Source organism: Molossus molossus, unplaced genomic scaffold, assembly GCF_014108415.1.
Source record: "Molossus molossus isolate mMolMol1 unplaced genomic scaffold, mMolMol1.p scaffold_m16_p_6, whole genome shotgun sequence".
NCBI classification, from domain to species: domain Eukaryota; kingdom Metazoa; phylum Chordata; class Mammalia; order Chiroptera; family Molossidae; genus Molossus; species Molossus molossus.
The window spans coordinates 8,783,230-8,795,305 of NW_023425399.1; positions in this window are offsets into that span (position 1 = coordinate 8,783,230).

Below are 12,076 nucleotides of genomic sequence, written 5' to 3' on the forward strand. Positions count from 1 at the left end.
GGGCAGGGAGGTCCTCCCTAAGGAGGTGACTTCAAGTATGTGGAGGACCAGCTGTGCCCAGAACCTGGCACAATAGATAGTTCCAGGTGAAGGGAACTTTGCTCTTTGCAAAGGCTCCGGGGTACATGTCACATTGTCACATTAAAAGCCCACAGCACTTAATGCATAGCAGACACTCTGTGAACAGGTAGATAAATGAACATGGTTGTGCTATGTCAGGCCAGGGTGGGAAAGGCAATACCTGATGAATGAATGAATGAATGAATGAATGAATGAATCCAGGATTTGCCAGAGTCCAGCTGCTGTGTCTCTGGTTTCATCAACTTAATCCCAGACCTCTCCTACACATGTTCTGGCCCCATCCACAGCCAGCTGGGAATGAGTTTCCCCTCTGGCTGAAGGGCCCCTGGACTGCCCCAGACATCGCCTCCAATCTGGCCTGCGCCCCCTTGTCTATGGCCTAGAAACTGCCCAGAGTCCAAGAGGCTGGTGCAGGGGTATGGGTGGAGAGGGGAGCTGAGCTGGTGGCTGATTTCCCTGGGCCAGGTCTCAGAAAGTCAGTGGTCTGGGTTTCTGTAGCCCCCACCCCACCTTGTCCTGGGCTGAAGTCTAGTCTGAGGAGATGAGATCTTTTCTGAAAGGTGGCCGCATTGGCACATACAGTCACAAGTCGCAGAGAGAGGACACACCTTAGGACCATCCTAGGAAGGGCCATTGGTTCTTTTAGGTTCTATCTATGGCTTATAGCATCAGCAGCCCCCTCTGTTGACCCCGTTGCCCCCATCAGGGTCTGGGGGATGGGAGTGGACACTGCCTGGCATGAGGTAGAAACTCAACCAGCTCCAGGGTCCCTGGGCTGCACCCCAGCCTGAGCAGTGGTCTCCCCAGCACCCCAGGAGATGTGCCCTAGCAGCCATGCCCCAACCATTCACAATTTGGTAGCACCTGGTGGGTGTTGAACCTCAGGTGTGGCCACCACCTGCCCAGGCCAGCCCTGCCCCTCCCCCACCCCCTTCTGCAGTGGCTCTAGGGCCCAAGCCATGGAATGTGATTATTTTTCTTCCCAGATAATTCAGGCCAGAAGACTGAGCCAGCCACTTCCGGCCTCCCTGTCCTCCCCGCCTTCCTGACCCTCTGCTCCACAAACTTGACACTGTGGTCAGAGGCCTACAGCCAGACCCAGAAGCCCCCTTGCCCTGGCCCCTGATCAGCACCCAGCTCTGGAATCTGACTGTAAACACCCAGGACCCTCAGCTGCCCGTTTCCCACAAACTCCAACTGAGAACATGCTGACTCAGCCGTGGCAGCCAGTGAGCACCTCGCTCTACAGTTTACAGGGTGATTCCGAATCGCAGTGCTCCCTGAATCTCCCCAGTTAACCGGGACACAGCGGCATCCACACTTCCAGATTCATTCACCCGACAAGGGTTTAATGAGTGTCTTTAGGAAAAATAATAGTGACAGTGTCAGGGACTGAGCACCAGCCATACCCAGGGGCTGAACCAGCACGTCACATAAAATCACTCTGGTCACCTTCTCTACAACCCTTCGAGGGAGAAACTGTTATTATCCCTCCTTTGGCAAAGGAGGAAGTTGAGGCACAGAGAGGTTAGGCGACTTGCCTGATGTCACACAGTGAGTAAGTGGCAGAGCAGGGATTGGAACCCTCACTCCAGGACCCAAGTCCCCACCATCCAAAGATGGGGCCCTTCGTCTTTGCTCGCTGCCTCTAACATCAAGTAAAGGGGTTTTCAGTTGAGCTTTCCCAGTTGTCTTGTCTAACACTTGAGATGATTGAACCTTTGTTGGGATTCAGATCACTGATACAATGACACGTGCCCCCATACCTGGCCACTACCCTCCTGCCCAGGACCCAGACACCCTACCCAAAGAGGGGCCAAGACGGTTGGGAATTTCATGCCCCCTCCTGCCCTGGGCAACTTCCAAACCCCCGTGTCTCCAGCGCTGCTTTGATTTCAGGCATTTTATGGGCATGAAATCCAAGCCTTGGTCCCTCTGAAGATTCTGAACTCCTGGGGGTGGGACGGCCTTGTGGGGCCACAGGACAGGAGTCGGGGCTTTGAAAGGATCTGAGGCCTGGGAAAGTCTAATCTCCTCTTGAGGATCTGGGGCTGCATCCCCGGGAGATCAGGCCCCGGGCCCACTCGTGCTAGTGAACACCTATGGGCCAAGGGCTCACGACAGCTTCCTCCAAGCTGGGCGACTTTCCTCCAATTACAGATGGAGAAACTGAGGCCCGGGGTGGAGCAGCCACTCACCCATCACTCAGCACGGAGCCAGGTTACAGTCTCCGACCCCCTGGACGGCCACCGAAGCCGAGGTGCAATGCATTCCTTCATGTGTCATTCACCCATGCGAATGACGTCAGTATGAGTTTCCTGTGGCTGCCTTAACAAATTGCCACCAAGTTGGTGGCTTCAAACAAGGCACCCCACGGTTCTGGAGATCCGAAATCAAGGTGTCAGCAGGCCGGCCCCTCGGAGGGCTCCAGGTGAGACATGTCCCCTGCCTGTTCCATCTCCTGGGCTCCTGATGGTCCTTGGCTTGTAGAGGCATCTGTCTCTGCCTCCGTCTTCACGTGGCCTTCTTCTGTGTGTCCCTGTGTCCTCTCCTTATAAGGACACCAGTCACCCCAATCCAGTATGATCTCATCTCAAGATCCTTAACTAAGGACATCCGCGAAGACCCTATTTCCAAATACGGTCTCATTCTGAGCTTCCAGGTAGACATGAACTTGGGGGGGGGACACAATTCAACTCACCACAAGTGCCTACTGTGCTCCAGGCCCCCGGGGACAGAGTGGTGAACAAGACAGGGTGAGCTCTGCCCTCAGGGAGCTCGAGTTCAGGGTGGGGGCTGGGGAGAGACAGAAACAGGTCACTACAGACACTGCAATAAGCGCCACCCAAAAACCTTGAACTCGGGGACACATGCGGCAAGAGACTCGGCCTGCAGCTGGGCTGGGGGCCAGACCCTCAGCGCCCTGACTGACCGGCTGCCCCCTCGGGTCTGTGCAGGGCTCTTCCTCCTCACCATGCGTCCTGGGGCCTCAACTCAGAACTCACCTCCTCCTGGAGGCCTCCCTTAGCCCCACGGAGCCCCCTCTGGGTTCCTAGGCCCCCCGAGCTTCCTCCCAGCATCAGTGGGTGGTAGCGTTGTATTTTTTCATACTTGGGAATTCTTCGTGTCTATTTATTTACACAAAGAATGTTTCTGTAGAAGCAGAAATTTAATTAAAAGCATGGACAGAAAAGTGCACTGACTTCCCTCTTACAAACCCCCATCTGGAAACTCTCTCTCGGCAGTTGGACACACTCAGCAGCTGCTGGTACACAGTAGGTGCCCCACAAATGTTTGAATATATGGTGGCTATTGCTAGGCCCTGGGGCAGGGAGGTGATCAATTCACTACCCCTGGTCCTCAGGAATACAGTCTCTGTGCTGCCCCGTCCAGAGTGGGGCATACAGTCAGTGCTCCATTAGTGCTGGCAGTGGCTGGGGAGTTGTCCGTGGGGTCCCTCCCTCTTTGCCACTGTCCCTGGTGAGGATGGCCACCGGGACTTCTGTCCCCAGCTGCTGCCCAGACACCAGGATCTTGGGGTGGGGGTGAAGGGGCCACTGGTCAATCCGTTAGCATTTATTGAGCACCTGCTGTGTACTAGAGGCTGTGTAACCTGCACAGCTGTGACTACGACCAGCCCTGCTCCTCCCTCAAGTGGCTGATGTTCCTGGGGGGCCACTGGCGGACCACTCAGTAAGGCATCTGGCCCAGGTGCCAGGGAGAAGGAAGACAAGCGCTCAGGGAGCAGCCGATGTTAAAGAAGGGGTCAGGGAGGCCTCGGCAGGAGGTGACACTTGACACAGTCCGAAGGGGAGGGAGGGGATGTGAGATGTCTGGGAAAGAGAGTTTGGGAAACGCAGAGGAAAGGCCCCAGGTGGGAGGAAGAAGGAGGCGCTGATGTGGCTGGAGCTGAGTGGGGGAGGGGAGGCACCTCTCAGGGCCTCGTGGTCATGGCAGGACTTCAGCTGTTCCCTGGATGAGGTGGGAGCCGCGGGAAGTCTGAGCGCAGGACGGTGTGACATGATGTGGGTCTAGAGTGAGTTTCTCAGCCTCAGCGCTAATGACCCTGGGCCGGATCACTCTCGGTCCTGTGCACAGTAGGGTATTTAGCAGTGTTCCTGGCCTCTGCCCACCAGATGCATTGTGACCACCTAAAATGTCCCCAGACATTGCCACATGCCCCCCAGGGGTGGGGGGTGAAATCGCCCTGTGAGCCAGCAAGGAGAACTGTCAGGGAGGAGTCTGGGAGCAGGGTGACCCATGAGGAGGGGACCTTGATAGTCCAGCCAGAGAGGCTGGTGGTGGGCGGTGGGGAGCGGGGAGGCTTTATTCTCTAAATCTGCGATTTCTGTATTTTTTTCAAGTTTCTAAACATGTTTCTCTTTTGCAATCACAAAGGAAGGGCTTGGCGGCGGGGGGGGGGGGGCGCTTGTTTTTTAGGCGAGACTCATGGGAAGCTGTTTCCACTCACCCTTAAGAACAGCTGACAATCTGTGCCTCAGTTTCCTTGTGCATGGCTGCATTGCTGGTGGGGCAACACAAGGACACAGACTTCAGGGAGATCAAATCAGCAATGGTTCTCAGAAGAGTAAATGTCTACCCTGCAGTTCCACTTCTAAGAGCTGCTCATCTAGAAAATACTTGCCTGCATTCCCAAAGACACATACAAAGGGGGTTTGTCTCATTGTGGCCTGTGGGAGTGACATGGGCAGAAACCTAAATGCTCACCAAAGCCAGCCTGGAGAATAACGTGTGATGCCTTCACATAGTGGAATACTATGCAGCCGTGAAAAAGAATGAGGCTGCATTGTAAAGTGACAGCAGCCAGGTGCTAAACAGTTTGTATTTTGATACTATATTTGTAAAACAAGGACAACATGAAAATGGGAAAGAGAACAGGTGGATTCGTGTGGCTTCTCAGGCAGTCTCTAAAAAGTAAATCAGAAGACACAGGGCTGGGGCTGAGAGTCAGGACCAGAAGGAAGTCTTAGTTCTTTTCGTTTTTTTCTCTAGTTATTATTCTTCACTGATATGAAATAGTTCAGGCCAAAAAAGAAAATATGAAGAATAATATCCCCACCATCCAACCCAAGAAAGAAAATATTGTAGAGAGAACTGAGCCCCTGTGAACCTTCCCAGTTCACTCCCCACCCCCGCCCCCCCATCCTGAATCTGCAATGTGCCCTCCCCACAAGCGTTTTCACTTTGGCTACTCACGTAGCATCCCTGGAATTTTATTGAGTTTTGCACTTTTTCCCTGTGTGGATCACCTTTCCTCCTCAGGGATGTAAAAAATAAATTAAAAAGAAGTTTTCTTGCATTGTCACCCCTCCAGATTGCTCCTGGAGCTTCAGCTTCCTGAGAACGGGGGCTGCACCCCTTGCCTGGACCCCCCCGGACCCGAGGGACGCAGAGGAGCCGGGCTGTGGAGCAGAGGAAGACCTGGGCACAAAAGCCCGGGTGCAGCTTGCTGGGCTCTGCAGGCCTGGGGCTTGGAGCCAGCAAGCTGGAGCCAGGCGGCCTCCCGGGCCTCCTCACAGCCGCTTTTGATAAAGCCCCTCTGTGCACAGGGTGGGGGGGCCCGGCCGGCTGGAGCCAGCTCACATCTGGAGGCCAGCACAGGCCCGGGGCAGCCGTCGCGGCTGACAGCGGCGCCACCCCGAGCCACACGCCCGGCCCTGGGTAAACACGCCCGCGCCCACCCAGCGGCTCACCTTTCGCCCACAAGGCTGCCTTTCTTCTCGGACCCCAGCCGAGGCCACCACGAACATTCCTCCTGGCACAGGGCAGAACGGGCACTGACCTCAAAACTGGGCCTAAATCAGAAATCTAGGCACCGGGCAACGTAGAAGGGGCTCTGGAAAAGCACCTACTATGTGCCAGGTGCTGAAGTTATTTCAGGCTCACTGCTGCCCTAGGAGTGGGCACATGTGGTTAAGAGTGTGTGCTCTGGTGCTAGAAGACCTGGGTTCAAATTCTAGCTCCAGCTGGGTGACCTCGAGCAAGGCACTCAGCCTCTCTGAGTCTCGGTTTCCTCATCTGTGAAACGGGAATTGTAATAGCCCCTCCCCCAGGAGGTGATGTAAATATCAAGGAAGTTACCATAAGTTAATTGTTCAGGAGGTTCCTGGCCCGAAAGTGCTCGGCATTATGATTACTCAGTCACTCATTCAGCAAAGCTGCCCGGAGGTGTTCTGTGCCAGTTAGGATGGTGAGGCACCAGGCTCAGCCACTGAGGTTCTGCATCCTGGCTCAGCTGGGTAGAAAGAGATGATCCGCAGGGAACCCCTGACAGCAGAGGGCACCCTCCGTGTCCTGTGGTGTGCTCCCCTGGGAGAGGCCACCGCCCAGCCACCCAGGGGCATCCAGGGCCAGGGCTCCACACCCCTTTCCCTGGGGACTGTGACCCAGGACCAGGCCAGCGGCAGCAGACCTGGGTCCCCACGTCCTGTGCCACAATGTGGTTCTCAGGTCGGTGGGCGGGGGCCGGAGAGCAGCTGGCGCTCCTGTCGGACCGGGTGCTTTGTGACCAGAAGCACCAACCAGCTCTGCCTTTCCTGGCAGCGGCCCTCAGGGCGCTGCTGCCCTGACCCTCGTGTCTTCATTTGCAGGAACGAGTGGGTGGGGACAATAGCACAGGTGTCTCCTGACCCTCCACTTCCTCATCTGCGGAAGGGCACTAGCCTGGGTGCCAATTGTGCCACAGTGTGGGGGGGACTCCGTGAGAGGGCCACGGGAAGGGCACAGTGCCTGGCTCGAAGGCAGAGGTCTGAGTGGAAGTCAGGGGGCTTCCTGCAGGAACGGGGGAACCGCGCCTACAGCCTGCCGCCGCGCGGTTCGCGTGGGCCATGGAGGCTGCCAGGGCCTGTGCACCAGCCTTGCCCATTTCACAGATGAAGAAACTGAGTCTCCAAGCCTGGCTGGGTGGCTCAGTTGGCTGGAGAATTGTCCCAAGGCACCGAGGTTGCGGGTTCGATCTCCCGTCAGGGCACATACGATGAGAGCATTGACAAGTGGAACAACAAATCCATGTCTCTCTCTCTCTCAAATCAATAAATTAAAACAAAAGAAAAGAAACTGAGGCCAGGGAATGAAAATGGTTTGAGCCCAGGAGGCAATCAAGTCCCTCCTCTCCTCTCCTCTCCTCCCTTGTCTTTACGCTGGATTCCCAGAGGCGAAGCGAGCCCAGCCTCAACCCTCAGGAGCCCCCTCCTCACACCTCTGTCATTAACCTCGAACTGTCCCTTGCCCCTTCTGGGCCTCAGTTTCTCTCCTCCAAGAAATGGGTTCAACTCCTACAATCCCTTCTGGCGTGGTGTCCCCGACTGGAGGCAGCACGGATGAGTGGCAGCAGGGGCCTCTCTGCCCCAGTGCGGCGGGTGGGGGTCCTCCACCTGCTGCCACCCCCCCAGTCCCCCGTGAACCTGCTCGCCAGGCTGGAGCCAGCCGCCATCTGGAGCGACGGGCTGTTTATGGAGCCAGGCGGCGGCGGCCCTGGCCCTGACCCGGCCAATCTGGAAGCGATTAGCGGCCCGGCTGGGGAGCATTTGGAGTTCTCATCAGTTGGCCGGACCCCCCCAGCCCCCACACCCCACACCACCCGGAGCCGAGGCTGCTCTGGGGGTCTCCAAGGAGCCCCCTTTCTTGCAGGGCACTCTAGCTCAGACCTGCTCCAAGGCCTACAGCTCTGAGACCCAGCAGTGGCGGCGCGACTGGGCCACACACAGGCCAGGATGCGGGGGCGGTGGGCGGAGGCTGGGGCCTTCCCGAAGGAAACCTCCTCCAGAGTGGCTTTCTGACGGGTTTGGTTTGAATGTACGTGCAAGTGCATAGGGGACACACGCCCCCAACACACCAGTCAGCCGGCACACGGGTGGAAGGGGTGCGGAGTGAAAAGTCGGCGCCCTCCCCCCTCCCCATGTCCCCCCGCAGAGGAACTCCGTTAGCAGGGTCCTGGATCTCCTGAGGCGGTGTGAGCGTCTGCACACACAGCATCCAGTTATGCTTGCCATTTTCTACAGGTGGCGGCCACTTTACACTCTATCCTGCCCCTTCCTTTTGTGACCTTTGGATTAGTCCATATTTCTACCACGACTACTATAATAATCATAATGTTAATAATAGTGATGGCAGCTGCAGAGGTTTCTCTAGGTCTTACTATGTGCTGGACACCATTGCAAATGCTTGACATGGATTCACTTACTAACCATGGGGTGAAGCGATCCTCCTAGGGGGTTCTATTATTCTCATCATCCCCATTTTGTAGATGGGGAAACTGAGGCACCTGCCCAGTGCCACACAGCAATGACTGGCAGAGCCAGGACTCGAGCCCAGTCAGACTCCTAGGTCTGTGCTCTGAATTTCTGCACCTCCTGCCTCTCCCAGATACCAGAATGTCCCGGTGGATTTGACAAGAGCTCGGAGAGGCATCGTTGGGTTGCTCCCAGCGTGTGTATCCCCAGAGCATAGAGCAGTCTGGAACACAGTAGGTGCCCAAGAAACTTTGCTGAATGCATGCATGCAGGAGTGAATACATGAATGTATGAACGAATGAATGCATGCATGGATGAATGAATGCACGGGGAGCCCAGATCCGTCAGCACCATGGCTGTCCTGAGGGCCGTGGGGTCCAGGCCTAGCTGTCTGGATGGATCCCGGTGGATTTGACGAGAGCTCAGAGAGGCATCATTGGCTTGCTTCCATATTGTGCTGGTGCTGACCGTGTTGCAAATACCTGGATGGGACTCATGCCACATGGTGTTGAGGGGGAGGGTGTGTCCATTCCCAGGAGGGCCTGGCCAGTTACAGGACAAGCAGTCTGAGGGCCAAGGGCTCAGACTGTCCTTCGTGGCAGGGGTGTCGCTGACGCCTGATCCTGTACCCTGGGAGGAGGGAGGAAGCCTCCTCAGCAACCACATCCTGGACCTGTTTCCAGGGAAACCCAGGCCCAGCCCAGCGTGTCTTAGCTCCTCGGTCTGTGCTCTGCCTGCCCTCCAGTCTCCCCTCAGGTCTTCCCACCTCCAGCCTCACCCTTTCAGTTTGGGCCCCACACTTGCAGCCAGAGCAAACCTTGTAAAATCTAAATCAAGTCAGGCCTCTCCCAGCTTACCCCCCTCACCCTCAGGACCAGGTCCTATCCTACCCGCTTCTAGACCAAGCCATAGGCAGGTCCTCAAATTGCATGCTCATCTCACCCTCCACCCCGCCCCCCCTCCACGCCCAGGCCTTCGCACAGGCCGGTCCCTCCATCAGGGACACCCTCCCCAGCTGTCATCTGTCTAACTTCTCATCCTTCCGGTCTGAGTTCACAGCCTTCCCCAGAGCCCCAGACTGGGTTAGGCAGGTGCCTCCCTGGTTCCCCCTGCCCAGGTCCCGGTAAATCTTAGCTTGGATCACACTGTTGTCAGATGTCTGTCTCCCTGATAGAATGTCAGCTCCAGGAAGATAGAGACGTGCCTGGTTTATTCACTTCAGTATCCCTAGAGCATAGAGCAAAGTCTGGAGCACAGTAGGTGCTCAAGAAACTTCATTGGATGCGTGCATGCAGGAGTGAATACATGAATGTATGAATGAATGAATGAATGAATGAATGGGCCAGTGGGGTCAGCATCATGGCTGTCCTGACAGCAGTGGGGTCCAGGCCTAGCCCGAGGGTGAGGGGGGAAGGAGGAGAAAGAGCTACAGCTGAGAGAGGAGGAAACAAAGAAGAGTTTATAAAGCACTTAGTGTGCATCTGGCCTTTCTCATTCCTATGGACTTCGAGACCCATTACACAGATGAGCAAACTGAGCCTCTTTCATTTACTTGGCAGACCCATCCTGAGTCTCCAGGCCCTGGGCTGGGAGCTGGGGCGACAGCAGAGAACAAGCCAGGCTGGACCCTGGTTTTGCAGAGCTGATGTGGGGAGCAAACCCAACAGGAAGTGGACTGGAATGAACCAGAATTAGTGCCTCGGCCCCTCAGTGAGCCAGCCGCTGCTATGAATGCTGGCACCACCGTGACAGCTTGTTCAGAAGTTTATATTTTTGAGCAAGTGGAGTCTGTCTGCCTCCTGTTCTGGGTGTTGAGTGGCAATAACGAGCTCACTATGCGACAGGCCTCATCTGAGCACTTTACACAAATGAGCTTGTTTAATTCCCCTCAGTCCTCTGGGGGTGGGGGGCTTTTATCATCTCCATCTTACAGATGAGGAAACCGAGGCCCAGGCAGGGTAAGCGACTTGCCCAGGGACACACAGAGGTAGACCCAGGAAAGTAACATGGAATTACACAGAGTCCCGAAGGGACGCGAAATCCAGGGTGAGTCATCTCTGGAGGGTGGGCGGGGGGTGCACAGGGATCTCTGCCACGTTTTGCTTCTCTTCTGGAAGTGGGAACATGGACACTCAGGCACCGTTTCTCAACTCTTTTTGCAAGTTAAAAATAGTCCATCTCAGCACGTAGCCATGTAGCCACATTACACGCAGTGACTAACAGTAGAGACGGGCCAGGCCTTTGACCCAGCGCTGTCTGACTTGGGGCCCCTCCAAGCCCTCCCTCAGCCTCCCAGCCCTCCTGGCTCTCAGTGACGTAGCTGTGGTGGAGTTTGGCAACCCGGCTGCCCACAGTTACGACAGCACCTGCTAGGGTGGGGGAACCTGGGGCCTGCCCCTGCCTCTGCCCGCTGCCCCCTCCTCTGACAGCCCCTTCGAGGTGCCCTCTCTCCAGCCCCTCCAGCTGTACCTTTCCCCTTAGTACTTTGCACCACCTGAGATCACAGTTGTTTGCAGTGACCAGAAAGTCAGCACCTTGAAGGCAAGAATCACGTCACTCTCCCCAGAGCTAGCCTACGTTCGGCACTCAGTAAGTATTCACCGAGTGAACACGTGGAAACAGGATAATGAACTGCAACCCCTCCATCCTTTGTTCCTTCCTGAGAGCGATGGTAAGCACCTACTATGTGCCAGGCACTGTCCTGGGTGCTGGGGACACATTGGTGAATGAAACAGGATCTCTCTCCTGACGTTCCAGAGAGAACGCTGGTCAACAAAACTGTCGTCCCACAGACCAGATGCAGAGATGCCACCGCAGAAAGGGCCGGAGAGCCGGTCCTGGGCTTTGCGCACCTGCAGTAGAGGCTGACTCCAGGGAGGTGGTGGCATCTGCCCCAGGAGGGGCCCCTGCAGAGGTTCCTTCCCACGCTGACTCAGCCCCTCCTGCATGCCAGGTAAGGCAGCAGAGCCTGTGCCTGCCCAGGAAGCTCGGGGAGCGACGAGCGAGAAGACACGTGTTAGAAAAGAGGAAACGCGAGTCCTTGAGCAGGAGTGTCAGGCCTGACCCTGCCCTCCAGCCCGGAAGCATCCCTGAGGAAGTGACGCCCATGCAGTGCCCGGACACTGCGCTGGATCCGAGGGGCCAGGGAAGAATATTTCGGGCAGAGGCACCAGCCAGTGCAAAGGCAGGAAGGTGTCCACATCCTTTGGAAGCTGCTTGCTGTGCACGGGATGTCCCGTCTCTGGCCTCAGTTTCTCCTTTGTGAAAAGGAAGTGGTGCCCCTGCCAGGTGGGGATGCTGGAAGGTTCTCTGGGAGCCTTTTAGGGGCTGGGGAAGGCACTTGATTTAAATCCCGCAGAGTGGCATGTTTTCCCAGTCTCCCCCGCACCCCAGACTCTCAGCTCTGTGGCAGACAGCCCAGCACAGCCTGTGCACAGCAGGTGTTCAGAGATGACCTGAGCCAGCGAGCCTCAGTTTCCTCATCTGTGTGGTGGGGATAACCCTGCTGTGGCCATGAAAAGGGAATGAAACGCTCCTTCCACTTTGGTGCTGTCTCCTCTCCCCACCTCCTGTGGGTGGGTCAGGCCTCTCTGGACTCCTGAGTCCTCAAAACGACCCTCCGTGGAGGCTGGGGGGCGGGGGCGGGAAGGAGAGAAGCGGGGGGCTGAACAGTTCTTCTCCAGCTCCAGACCTTGAGGGGGGATCCTGAGGCGCAGAGAAGGAAGTGACAAGCTGCCTCACTT